At 38.2% G+C, this 14,569-nt stretch overlaps 1 long non-coding RNA gene across 1 annotated transcript in view; it reads left to right on the forward strand.

The window, feature by feature from the left end:
• The window catches only part of LOC306996101, an 83,606-nt gene extending 70,298 nt beyond the window's left edge, over nt 1-13,308 (forward strand). Inside the window, exons 3-4 of the long non-coding RNA XR_013797016.1 lie at nt 12,967-12,987; nt 13,225-13,308. This is a non-coding gene — a long non-coding RNA (uncharacterized lncRNA). The remainder of the gene's footprint in view (nt 1-12,966; nt 12,988-13,224) is intronic.
• Nucleotides 13,309-14,569: the final 1,261 nt, after the last annotated feature.

Consider the following 14,569-nt stretch of genomic DNA (forward strand, 5'->3'; position numbering starts at 1 on the left):
CAGCTGGAGGGAGGTGTGAGCCCGAGAATGTCTGTATCTTAAGTTTCCATGGTGGGGGAAGATGTTCCTTCTTGTGTAAACGGTGGGGGTTGATAGATTCCCTTGCATTATAAAGTAGCAGGCCGATCTCTCTGTGGAAAAAGGAAGGACAGGAGGGCCAGTGTCTGTCTGTCTCTGACTCTGGCCTTGCAGCCTGGCTGCAGGGCTGGGGTCAGAGAACCATTTTTCTTGCATGAATAAATTACTTTTCTTTTTAAATACAATTTGGATCTTGACGTCTCTTTGCCTGGGAATGCTGAGTTTAGTAATTGTTTTTTGCCACAACAATTTGGTGTCAGAAGTGGGATTCCGTGAGGAAAATTCTTCTCCTGGTCCTGAGACGGATTTGACGGACTGAATCGCCCCGGTACCAGGTACTGGTCTCATACCTCGACGGTTTGAGAAAGAGAGCTCAACAGGTTACGAGAGAGAGAGCAAACTCCTGATTTCAGGGCCAGAGAAGAATCCTCACCGGGATCAGAAAGAACTGGTGGCAGTGCGTCTCAGGTAAAAAAGACAGCCAAATTATTATTTTTCTTCTCTTTTGTTGGGTGTAGATTGATATAGGCTAACTGTGAGTGAACCATATTGGCTGAGACTGGTTCTTTGGTGTGAGTAGAGTTTTTAAGCGAGAAATTGACCTGAGGAAGTTAAGTCAATTTTCTGAAAACTAGCTCGTAGGTGGACGGAAGAGCCACAGCTGATTAAGTAAGTGAACGGAAGAGTCACAGCTGAATACAGAGCATATTTGCTAAAACCCGTCTGATTTTGGGTTAAGAAGTCAGATCTGTCGAAGACGTTCAACAGATTAATAAGACGCGCGTCGAAAATAAAAATCCAAGAGAGGAGATTCAGCCAAAAATGGGATCATCTAACAGTGAGCTAGATCATTTTTACACACCAGTTTTTGTAAAAAAAAAAGAAAAACAAAAAGAAAGAATTATGGCCAGAAAAGCATGCAAGAAATTGGGGAACGGAAAATTGTAACAAAAGGCTTTTTATAGTCGTGTTCAGCGTGTGTGTAAAACTGTGAACAGACAGAATTGTTGAACTGAAGAAGCAGGTAGAATAAAAGAAGAATTGTTGAATTGAAGATGAAAGAGAAGGAACTGAAGTTAGCAAAGGATAGTAAAATAGAATGTTTGTTTTTTCTGATGGAAATTACAAAAGAGTGAGTTGTTGAACTGAATTGTTGGATTGCAGATAAAGAGAACAGATGTAGAAAGAAACTGAAATGTAGGGAAAGATTGAAGATAGAAGGAACATGGAATGTAGGGATTGATAGAATTCATGGAACTATTTATGATCGCCTGTTAAGTCAAATTAAGTTGAAATGGTATGAAAAGTGAGTTTTAGATAAAAATAAGGCATTGAGTATGATTAACAGGGATTAACATGAGGAATGTTTCATTAAGCAGAATGGGCAACATTCTATATGTCAGTATTAATTATGATGTGAATGTGCTTTATTGTATTAATGTTATGAAAACAATGGTATTGAAGAATAGATTTGCTGCCATATTTTATAACAAGAGTTGAATGTGCAAGCGGCTATGAGAGCTGTGTAATTTAGGGACTGAGATATGAATGATATTGTGATTTCTGTGAAACAGTCCTGATAAATAATAGTGAGACAGAAGAGAGCAAATGCTGTAAGCAGCTGAAGCTAACTGATTTGCAAATGATGCTTTTGTAAAAGTTTGATTCTGATTGAAAAGAAACAATAAACAGATTGGCTCCAAACAAAGAAAGTGCCAAAATTATACAAATTTGAAGAAAACTATGTGTTAAAATGGGTTAGAAAAACAGAGTAATGTTACTATGATTTGGCATTTGGCTATTATAATTCAATTTGCAACAGATTGCATTAGTAGCTCTGTTTGCATTAGTGAATGGGGGATGTTTTTGAAGGCAGATAGTAAACAGAACAGTGTGACAGACACAGTCAAACAAATGGTAAAGAGCCTTTGAACTTTTAGTGTAGGTAATTATCTTCAGGAAAGATAGAGATTATTTAGCCACAAACAAAGAATTTTCAACCTCAGGGGAGTGAGGACAGTAAAACCCCAGAGGGAAGGGGGAATTTAGAAGACTCAGGGGAATTTAGAATTTTATTCTATTTTACTCCAGTTAGGCTAGATCTAGTTTACGGGAACTGAGATTGTAAAAGAATACAGAGAATGCTATTTTGATTGAATTTGCAACTGAGAGATTGTATTGTTGTTTGCTTTCCTGAATGGGACAAAACTGCAAGTGGGGGTGAATTCGGAGGCTGGTCGTGATCAAACGGCAAAGTGTTTTATTGTGGTCAGCAGTAGGCTACATCTAAATGATGTGAGAGTGACGTATTAATGTAGTGTTAATGAAAAAAAAAAAAAAAAAAAAAAACTTGTCTTAACTTCTTCAGACATTGTGTGGTGTTAAGCATGTTTATCTTCTGGAATGCATGTCTGTTTTCTTAAGGCTCGCTCATAGCAAAAACACATGCTACTGGGGAACTTTTAACACCTTAAGCCACGGGAAACTTTTCAGTCAGGAAGGCACGGAAGGCAATTTAACCATAAATTAAGACCCCTAGGTGTGAAAGACAATTTGGCCTAGGAGGGGAGGGTTAGAGATGGTCGTATTAGAATAAACAGAAAATTACAGAGAGAAGATCTGAAGAAGGCTATAAAATGATTGTCTTTTAATGAAACGCTTAAAAAAGGTTCTAGATGATCATAATTGCAGATTGATAAACTCATAGAAGAGAAAATATGGAAGTAAGATATTAAAACTATGGTAATTTGAGAACATGACAACTAAAATTTAGATGAAATTTGAAACGTTATTGAGACTCAATAATAATTATTTGTTCTCTAAAGAATCAAATAGGCTACGTAGAAGCAGTGTTGAGGGAGTAACAGTTGCTAAAATGCAAAATGCGTAAAAGGCATTTGATTAAACAAAAGGTTGTGAGTGTTGACTATGAAAACCCTACAAGCTGATGTGCTGTTTGTAAATAAGATAAAGTTTATGATTTGGTTGAAAACAATTTGATTATCTGAATTTGATGTGTGCTGAAACAGTTTCAGTGCAACAGAGACTCATTCTGAGTAGGAATTTATAATGTCTAAATTCCCTATATGGGCAAAAGAAACCTATAAAAATCATGCTTGAATTGAAAATGCATGTAATTTATAGAAAAGATAACTAGGCTAGAGTTAACAAGATGATAGATGAAGTCTTAAGTTAGTTTATGAAAGTGAAAATATTAGTCAGGAATGGCTCAAAAGTCTCTCTCTTATTCGAATGTCAGCTAAAAGCTGTTATCTGAGCCTGCATTGTAAATGCTAATGAGCTATTTATGGTAAAGCACAGTGTTTCAGTTGAAAATCATAGGCACAGAGATGTTAAAGGAAATAATGTTACAGGATCTTATACAATTAGGGCAAATTGTAAATGTTTTAGAAATAAAACTGAATGACTTTAAAAGAAGTCTTTAAAATAATACTGTTTTGATTTGTTGATTTTGAACTAATGTGTCTATAAGATAGTTTTAACTCCTGAAGGTCGTTAGTACATGGTGAAACAAAGTAATGATAATGAACAAAACAAAAAACAACACAGCTGACGTTTGTAAAAGCAAATGAATAGACATGTTTTGAAAATGGTTAAGAGGCCATGTAAAAAAATTAGGTAAAAGCTACAGCAAAATGTAAGTTTAAAATTTTGATTTAAATGTAAATCTTTTTGGAGAAAAGACAAGAAATATGAACGGTTAATAGTCAGGTGTGTTTGATGATGACCGCAGTTTATGTCTTGATAAGAGTGAGTTTAGGTATTAGTTAGTGAAAGCTATTCATAGTCTGAATAGTGTGCATAGATGTGTCATTAATGTTTTATCAATTACAGATAGCTAAATGACAAATTTGAGAAAAGTTGATAATTCTGAATTGATTTGGTCATTTATGATATACAGTAGATTTGAATGAATTTCTAGATCAGTTTAAGTTCTGATGGAAGTTGGAATTGTGGAGTTGTATCGGAATCCATCATGGATTGAAATAAAATAAGTTATAGATTTGACGTCAACAATACAGTAAAAAATTGGCTAGATCAATATCAAATCAGCGAGAGAGCTTTTAACATTTGTGTGAACAAAGGGCGAGAATGTTGTTCGACTGACAAAAGAAAGTCTGTGAAGAAACAACTGACCTGATGGAGACGGTTGATGACTTAAAATGTTTGTAAATGACTGAGAATTGAAACTGAGTTGAGAGTGAGGGCCATTTGCGTTTCGGGTACTTTGATGGGAGGACGAGATTGTGGCTTGGAGTGAAGAATGCAACGTTTTGTTTGGGAGGCAGAGAAAGATGTCTGGAGGACAGTGTTTAGTTTAGTGAATCAAAACACAATTATGTTAATTTGATGCACAAGTAAGATGGTGCATCAAAAATGGGGAATGGTTTGTGATGGTTTGGGATTTCCCAAAGCCATCTGTGTTCCCAAAGCCATCGCACAGGTGGAGCAATGGATGTTGAGATTGAGTAAATCTCAGAATGGTTTAATTGAGTAAAGCCCTGCAAGAAGTCATTCTTCTCCCTAACAAAAGTCTGTAAAGTGTGCTAATAACAAGAAATGTTTCAACAGGAAACGCCTAGGGCGGATACGGCAGCACAACGGACACACAGAACACATGTGACAATAACCTTGACATTTGTTTTTCTTTACAGAGAATGCAGACTTTTGGGCACATGGCATGAGCAAAGAAACACACACACACACACGAACAAATGATCAGATAAGAGCCTTTCAAAACCCAGGGGGGTCAGGGGGGTCAGAAGGACCATTTGTTTTAAAACCAGCTTGATCTTGTCACACAGGAGTGAACGAACAGGGCAGACTGTGCCCAATGCAATAATGGCTATGGATGAATTTGGCTAGCTATCCTGGCTTATTATTGTGACAGAAAGGTGCGACACCTGCGCAGCGCATAACTTAAAAATTTTCTTTTGCAGAATGTCAGGATGGATTGGATCAAAAAGAATTGATTCTGTTCCAAATGTATAAATGTTGTTTTGTTAACATGAGCAAAGTGGGTTGAGTGTGTTTCAGGGGAAAAGGACTCTGAGTGCAAGAAATTATCTGGTGATAATGTGTTAGGTTGATGATTCCACAGGTCGAATCAAGAGGGACGACCGACTAGACAAGCAGTCACTAACAAAAACACTTTAAGGTCTCCATTTACAGGTGAAAGCAGCCAGGAAATGGTTCAGTCCTAAAACAAGGTTGGAGATTGTGACACCTGTGTCAAAGCATCTTACCTTAAAATACACCAACCAATATCAGCAACCACACATGCCAATGCGAAGAATAAAGTGAGGGATCAAAGGCTTGTGCTAGTAACAGCCTCCATTAAGACGATTCGACCAACTAATGGTTTAGCAGAAGAATCTGTTTTGTGAAGATGTTGATGATTTTATTTGATTGATTCAAACTTGGTATTGATTTGATTGGTGAAAATGTAGAAAATCTATTAATTAATGTGTAATAAGCAAAAAAGACGGTCCATAATGGAAATATTAGAGTTAATTTTGAACAACTACATTGGTTAGAAGGATGAACAAAATTATGCAGACGATTCAAGTAGCGGAAGTTACAGTAAAATGTATTAATTGAGTTAAGTTTCGTTTTGTTTTGTTTTGTTTTGTTTTTTTCTTTTCATTTCTTTCCTTTTGTTTTGTTCTGTTTTGTTTTCTTTTCTTTTCTTTCTGAGGACGATGAAATGTAAAAAGGGTTAAAAGCAGCAGTCATGCGTGTTACGAGATGACCTACAAGGACAGGATTTGAAATGAGGGGTTTTGTTATAATTTTTACTATTTGTATGTTTATTCAAATCAACCAGGGGTGTTGAATTGATATGGATTTCATACTATGACAATCTATACAATTTCTTGTTTATACTGGAGTGAACGCGGGTCCGAATTCGGGAATGCGGTGACAGAGTTTATCCATTTAGCCCTGCTTCAGTTAATATTTAATTGCTTGATACTTCAACAAGGTTCAAGTGATCAGTTATACGGAAAATTGTTTGTTTTGTTTTTCTTTGGATTTACTTTATCACTTATGTAATCATTTGTCTCACCAAGTTCTTTTAAAATGTATGTCAGTATTTCTCATTTTAACCGAAGTATAACTATTTGAATTCTCATTAATGATTTTGAAAGATTTCTGAAACTTATTGGGTTTCTGTTTATTTGTATTTTGACCATTGGACTTGCAACAATATTTTTGGACATCAATTGAATTGAATCTCTGTGTTTGGTTACACTGAATATTTTGCTGATACTCTTCATGAAATGGTGTTTTAAACTAGCAGTTGTTGTTTTGTTGTAATGAAATTTATTTGAGTGTTTCCTGAAACAGTGTAAGAACTTGTAAGATCTTTTTTTTATCATTCCTTGACCATATTTTTTTTAAATACATCAATTTAAGGGCTTTTGCCGGAGACTAATTTCAATCTGACCATATCAATCCTCTGACCAATGACAAATGACATGTGTCTGCTTTTGCTGTTCATTGTGCTAGATGTTCTTTAATCACAGGATCCCTGCAACCCAAGTTCACATTCTGTGCCCTCCTCAGAAAGAGGAGCCAGCGTTTGTTCCAAGATTCAGTGCCTGTTCTTGTGGAGATGTGAAGTATTCGATGGATGATTTGCATAACGGTGCAACCCAATTTGATAGAGCCTAATCCTGCAGGGCTGGATGGTGAACAAAAGACTGAACAACTGACAAACTGTTATTGCTACAAAGCTTGGACGAAAAGTCTGAAGATGCAACTGTACAAAACAGAAAGATGGACTGTGTCACCTTTGGACTCCATGTGTGTGGCCAACGGGACCAATGGGGAATTGTAGGATTGAAAATAATCCAAGATATTTGAAATGAACAAAGACATCTGCTTTACTGTTTTTGACAACCTATTTCCATAATGACCATTTGGAGTCTGTAAAGGCACCGAGGTGCTGATAGTGATCGAGGCCTGTAGGCCTAAGATGTGTGTATTTTGGGGGTATGAAATTGTCCCACCTTTGGTACAACGAGGGAAGTTGTAATTATCTGATTGGTCAGTTTTGAATGTCTCACATTTGGGTTTTAGTCACATGGTCACGGAAGGGATAAAAGGAAGATTTAAATGAAAGGTATAAATATGATGAAATGACTTAAAATTGTTGCGTTTATTTGGTTATCAGATAATGATAAAAAGGGAGAATTTGTAATGGCATTTTTAATCTTTCCTAATGATTTAACAGATTAATGCTGTATGTTCTCTGTCTGTATTCTGAGTTTTTGCTGATGTAACGTTGGTTCAGCTGGAGGGAGGTGTGAGCCCGAGAATGTCTGTATCTTAAGTTTCCATGGTGGGGGAAGATGTTCCTTCTTGTGTAAACGGTGGGGGTTGATAGATTCCCTTGCATTATAAAGTAGCAGGCCGATCTCTCTGTGGAAAAAGGAAGGACAGGAGGGCCAGTGTCTGTCTGTCTCTGACTCTGGCCTTGCAGCCTGGCTGCAGGGCTGGGGTCAGAGAACCATTTTTCTTGCATGAATAAATTACTTTTCTTTTTAAATACAATTTGGATCTTGACGTCTCTTTGCCTGGGAATGCTGAGTTTAGTAATTGTTTTTTGCCACAACATTTCCAAGACCCTTGTGATGGTACATCAACTAACAATAGGTTGAATGGCACGTTTGCCATAGCCGGACGGGGTCTGTATCGCTTTTACTGGCTCTACGGAGCTTCGGGGTTCGGATAGTAAACCGTGCACAAAAAGAACTACAAAATTCGACTACTTTACGGCATACCTCACTTCCCCCACTTCCTCAAATTCGGACGTGAGAGCCCAGCTAGTGTTTGTTGGCTGGCTGGAATAGCGTTTTACAAAAAAAAAGTCATAAGTAAGCCTAGGCTATGTCTACACGGCGTGTACAAGTTTGGTAGGGGCTACATTGTTTTGTTTGTTTATTTACAGAACACAACAAGTTTATATTTACAGATTTAAATGTAATATTTACTTGCACATTCTTGCAAGTAAATAATACATGATTAGATGGACAAAATCATCTTTTAGGATAACTATCCTAATGACTGCAGGCTGATATTCATGTTTGTTTATGTATTTTTCTGGTGAAAGTGTCTTGCCTCAGGCTATATGCAAATAGATTTTTCAAAGATTCATCTATGGTAGCTTGATATTATAATATTGACGATATATTACCTACCACACAAACATTGAATTGAATTAGCATATCCATTCTGTTAAACAGTAGACAGGCTACTATAATGACGCTGGCTTGTAAACGTGAGCTACGCGATCTTTTGGCGTTTAAAAAAAATAAAACCCATGAAATTATATTCATATGACATGCTGACATATATGGCACTGTACCTGTGATGAAGACATTTCACACACAACGCAGGCAGTCTGAACCCAAGACGTGAGAACTCCTCCTGCAGAGTTCGGGGGTATCGGCTTGTCAACAAATGCACTGTATCCCCTGGTGTAACCATGACAGTAGTAGAAGACAATACTGTTTCCCAACTGTAGGGGGATCCCGAGAGCAAAAGCTACATGGTGTTGCTTTAAACGTAAATGTATAATTAATCAGATATTGCATTTAAACACACCAATTTCAGTTTATAATTATTAACCATGTACAATGAAACAAAGAACAATAGTGTCATGCTATTCTGATGTATATTTTTATGATTTAAAGTGGAACGCAAAAGCCTGTAGGCTATGTGTTTGTGCAATACTTCTGCCCCTGTTGTGTAATATTCAGTTCCTATGAGAAACTGTTCCAGTGAATATTTCCAGTATTGTGGACGTGTCTTTGAGACAACGATCAAAACAAACGGAAGTGAAAATATTAGTGCACGCTCCTCAAATAATCCAGTTTGATGGAATATTTTGAAAAGGTAATGAAGTTTCAAAGTTAAGAATGAACTGTAACAGTTCACATTTTTCAAATGTAATATAGAATGTAATATTCTAAGAGTTTAGAGCAAACAATGAGTGAATAACCAGTTTTTACTCTTTGAAGTCTATAGCTTTATTTCATTTGTGAGGATTTAAATTGAATTTGAATAATTTAAATTTGAATTTAAATTGAGTTTGATTAGTTGTCATTACTACATTAATGCAGTGTGTCAACAGTGGTGAGGCCACATAAGGACCAGGGTGGCAATAAAAGGTTTCAGAATGGTCTGAAATAACTGCCAAATAATCATATCTGTTGTGTATATAATTTGTAACATGTTTTATAAAAATACATATAACATAATGTTTTAATTTTATCTCTATGAATGCTGCGTTCATCACGTCCATGATTCACAGTGATAATACTTTGCGGTTTGTTTCATTTTTACATGCAATGACAATAAAAAGGAATTGAATGAATTGAATACTGAATCTGTACATAAAAAAGCTTACTTTTTTATTCATCAATTCTTTGAATAGTGATAATTAATGCTTTTGTGGCTTCGTTTTAAAGTTAATTAAAAAAATAACAATTATGTCACACTCATGTTGTTTCAAAGTTGTGTGACTCATTCTTCTGTGGAACATATTTTGAAAAACATGTTCAAATATGTTTTTGTACATACAATGGAAGTCAATCAGCACCAATATTGGTTCAACTGGTTCCTAATGTTCTTCAGAATATCTTCTTTTGTTTTTTTTTGTGTTTTTTTTGTGTGAACAACCAATAATCTGACAGTATTTGGAGAGTGATTCCCAAACAAGTGAAAGGGTTATTCTACCCTTTAAGTCAACAGTTCTTAAAATAACCTTTCGCTCTTCAGCAAGCGCTCTCTGTTTTTGTCTGTCTTATTTGGTGTTGTTTCTGTTTGTCTGATCCAGTCACTGTATTATGGCAATTCATTAGATGTGTGCACCCCTGCCCAAAATATATTACGAGTGGGGACACGCATCAGTTGTGTGTGAATTGTTTGGGAGTGTAACACGCACGGGCAGCTCTCGAGGGGGCTGTCTGTGATCTCTGTGAAACACTCCCTATCAGTAGGCTACTGCGCTCACGATGCCTGCGATGCGCTTAGAACCATTTAAATAAATAAAAAATAGACCCTTTCCCTCCCACACTGAGTCACTTAAATCGTTCTCTGAGGAGCTCCAGGTTCAAGATGCTCATTGTGAATCAAATCAGGTCCGAGGACTGGTTTATCACGATAGGTCTAAAAGACGCATACTTCCGTGCTCCATCCTTCCAATACACAGGAGGTTCCTGAGGTTCGCTTTCGGGGGCGAAGCGTACCAAATTCGGGTTCTTCCGTTTGGCCTAGCACTCTCCCCTCGCAAAAGCTCCAAGTGTATGGATGCAGCTCTGGTACTGAGGCTTCAGGGCTTCCCTACACTTAATTTAACCGACGACTGGCCCATTCTGGCTCAGTCTCGAGCAATGGCAGTTCGGCATCGAGATGTCGTCCTTGGCAATATATTGAGAGCTTGGGGGTGAGACTCAACACGAAGAAAAGCGTGTTGGTACCAGCTCAGAAAACTAAGTTTCTGGGCATGGTATGGAACTCGGATACGATGTGGACACATATGTCTCCCGCATGTCTCCCGCACGAGTCCATCCGGGCCATGGCGTCCGGGATAAAGCTAGGCCAGGCCATCACTGTACAGCAATTTGAAAGACTGCTGGGCCTCATGGCAGCTGTGTCCAACATAATACCTTTTGGACCTTCTACACATGAGGCCCCTTCAGTGGTGGCTGATAGCCAAGGGGATTTCCCCGAGGGGGAATCCGTTCCGAAAAATCAGGGTTACGCGCAGATGCCTTCGTTTCCCTAATTAATATGGAAGAAACCTTGGTTCCTGTCCCAAGGGCCAGTGTTAGCAGCGTCATGTCGCCGGAAAACCGTTTCGACAGACGCCTCCTTCACTGGCGTGGGCGCGGTCATGGACGGCCGCTTTGCCAGGGGTCTGTGGCAGAACCATCAACATTTTTGGCATATAATTTGCCTAGAGATGTTGGCTGTGTCCAGGGCTCTGAGGAGCTTCCTCCCAGACATCAAGGGTTACCACGTTCTGATACGTTCGGATACATCAGTGGTAGTTTATCTGAACCGACAAGGGGGACTCCGATTGCGGCGTCTATCCAGACTGGCGCATCAGATTATTCTACAGTCCCAGGGGAAATTATTATCTATTAGAGCAATATCTGTCCCGAGGTTTAAGAATCAGGGAGCAGACATCCTGACGAGGCAGGGGCTGAGGCCCGGGGAATGGAGACTTCACCCAGAGTTGGTGAAGTTGATATGGCAGAGGTTGGACCATTGGAAGTGGATCTGTTTGCGTCTCGAGAGACGTCCCACTGTCCACTTTGGTTCTCCCTCACTCATCCAGCCCCACTGGGGTTGGATGCCATGGTACAGGCCTGGCCGAGGCTTCGCCTGTACGCTTTTCCCCCGGTCGCTCTGCTCCCGGAAGACCTGGAGAGGGTCCGTCAGGAGGGCATCAGTCTTCTTCTGGTAGCCCCGTTGTGGCCGGCCCAAGTATGGTTTTCAGACAAATTTTCACTTCTGATAGCTCCGCCATGGCAGATTCCTCTGAGGAGGGATCTGTTGTCTCAGGCGGAAAGCACAATATTCCACCCTCGCCCGGAGCTGTGGAAATTGTGGGTCTGGCCCCTGAGGGGGTCCAGTACCTAGATGCCGGTCTATCAGCTGGGGTGGTCAAATCCATATTTAGCTCTAGGGCTCCGTCTACTAGGAGATTATATGGCCTCAAGTGGTATGTTCAGTTCTGGAGTTTCTTCAAGATCGTTTCTCTGCGGGTCTCTCTCCGTCCACACTTAAGGTGTACGTGGCTGCCATTGCGGCGGGTCCATGCACCACTGAGTGATGGGCCTTTGGGGAGGCACCAACTAGTCATACTATTTCTCCATGGTACATGGAGGATGAGACCGACAGTCAGGTCCAGGGTTCCTTCCTGGGACCTGGCGGTGGTTCTCGAAGTCGGCTTTAGATTGTGTGGTGGTTTGTGGCTGAAGCTGTAATCGGAGCTGGAATTTGATACTTTTCACTGTTATCTCAGTTTGATCATATTTCACTGCGCAATTCTTTTGAAGATTATTCAATTTATGATTTTCTCACAAGGAAATAAATCCTTAATCACTAAATCCTAAATCCTAACATCACCAAATGCCTTAGAATGAGACCTTTCTTGTGAAATATGACTTGACTGTTTTGTGAAATATATATAAAAAAACATTTTTTTATTAATATTTATTTGCAATCATAAAGCAGATTTTTTTTGTCTGGGCCAATGCATATTTAAGCTAATATTTAATTTAATATGTATCATAAAAACAAAAGTGATTGTATTCATTGTAAAGTTTAGATTCTAAGCTTTCAAATGATACCATGAATTGGGTGATACCATATAGGGAAGTCTAAAAAAGAACGTACGAACATTACAGCGAAGATTTTCGATGGATTTTAAGTGGTTAATAAATTGTTTTTTATTTTATTTATTTATTTTAATCATTTTTTAATGATCTGGTTGAAGATTTGGACACATTTTTTTTGGGTTAAATTTTTTAAAAACTAGAAGCAGTCCACAAATAATTGCATATGTTGTGCAATAAATGTCAAAACGTTTTGTTTTTCTGAAAAGTTACAAAAAACATTTTTCTGAATATTACACAACACACCAAAGTAAAACCCCGCCTATTCATTCATTCATTCATTCATTCTGATCATGATCATGATTTTGGCAGCATAAATAGTGGATCAGAATCAATCTGTGAGACAAACTGTCTGATAATACAGTTGATTTCATCTTTGATCACCAGCACAATGACTGAAGCAGCAAAGATAATTACTGGAGGATTCACCACAGTGCAGCTTGCCACTGAAGAGGTGAAGAAGATCTGCCATGAGGTAGGAGACTGAAAATCACTCGTAAATGTTTTTGTTAAAACACAGACTAGTAAAATGATCTATTTCGGTGCTGTGAAATGTGTTGAGGAAATTATTTGTTGTTATTTTCAAAAGAACTGTATTACTTTTCACTCAAAGTCACAAAACGTTTTATGAGTTTTCTGAATGATATATGAAACTCCCTAGAGACTTAAAAAATAATAATAATATAGATTAATATAACGTGCGTTTATTCAGGTGAAGTCACAGATGGAGAAGAAGACTGGAATACATTTTAAAGATTTCATTCCTATACTCTATAAGAGTCAGGTTGTGGCAGGAATAAACTATCTGGTCAAGGTAAATTAGTGTTTTGTTGTTTTATGGATGATTTGTTTTTATGTTGAAATTTATGGATTTTTGAGTTTTATGTTTTAATCACTGAAACTCTTCCAAGGCACAATTTGTATTTCCAATATCAACAAGTCAACTATAGCAGTGTGTCCTAAACAGATGTGATGTGTCCAGTAGTTTTTTCTGTCCTCTCTGAAAGTTAAAATGCATCAAGTCACTGTATAAAGTTTCTCTGCATAAGATAAAACTCTTCTCAACTTTGTAGTGTTATGTGGACTCTCTCTCTCTCTCTCTCTCTCTCTCTCTCTCTCTCTTGCTTTGCATGCTGGGGGTTTTGGGTTATGGGAGCAACAAACGGGTGAGAAGAGCGAATTAGTTTTTCTACTTTGTTTCTAATTTTCTTTTTGTTTATTTTTTTTTCGTATTTTCTTTCTTTATGTTTTTTTTTGCTTTGTGTATATTTTTATTAACTTAATTTCGAGTATCATTTACGTTTCGGTTCTCGGAAGTTTTTCGGCTTCGTGGCGGAGGCCTGAGATGGAGGCTCACCCGAGTGGGGTAGCCTCACTCTCGCTCCGCCATGGAGTTAGATGTGTACCTGACGCAGATTCTAATGTGGAAGACGTGCTTGTCGCTGTTGGTGAACAGATTGGATATGGAAATATAATCTCAGCGTCAAGGATGAACAAAGCCGTGGTTGTTTTCCTTAAAGATGAAAGTTTGGTGAGTAAACTTACTGAAACCGGCGTTTGGGTGAATGGAGCGTTTACTGTTGTGTCACCGCTTGTATCGCAATCTATTAGAGTTACGATTTCGAACGTGCCGCCCTTTATATTAAATAGTGACATTGAAAAAGAACTGTTGAGGTTTGGAAAAATGGCCAGCGAAGTGAAAATGATTCCTTTGAGGTGTAGGAATGAAGCATTGAAACACGTGTTGTCTTTTCGGCGTCATGTGTTTATGTTTCTTGATCAACAAACGCTAGATATCTCTTTCCGAATCAAACATGAAGGTAAACCGTACATGATTTACGCGAGTACCGGAAATTTGAAATGTTTCGAATGCGGAGACGTTGGACATAAAAAGATCGCTTGCCCACATAATAAAGTACATCTAGAAAATAATAATATTGAAGTTATTTCTAGTGTAAACATTGGTGAAAATGCAGGGATCAGTGAAGAACCAAACACAATAACAATTGATGGGAAAAATAAAGACGAAAATGCAGATGAAGGGACGAGCAATCAGA

Source organism: Phoxinus phoxinus, assembly GCF_949152265.1.
Source record: "Phoxinus phoxinus genome assembly, chromosome: 3".
Taxonomy (NCBI): Eukaryota; Metazoa; Chordata; class Actinopteri; order Cypriniformes; family Leuciscidae; genus Phoxinus; species Phoxinus phoxinus.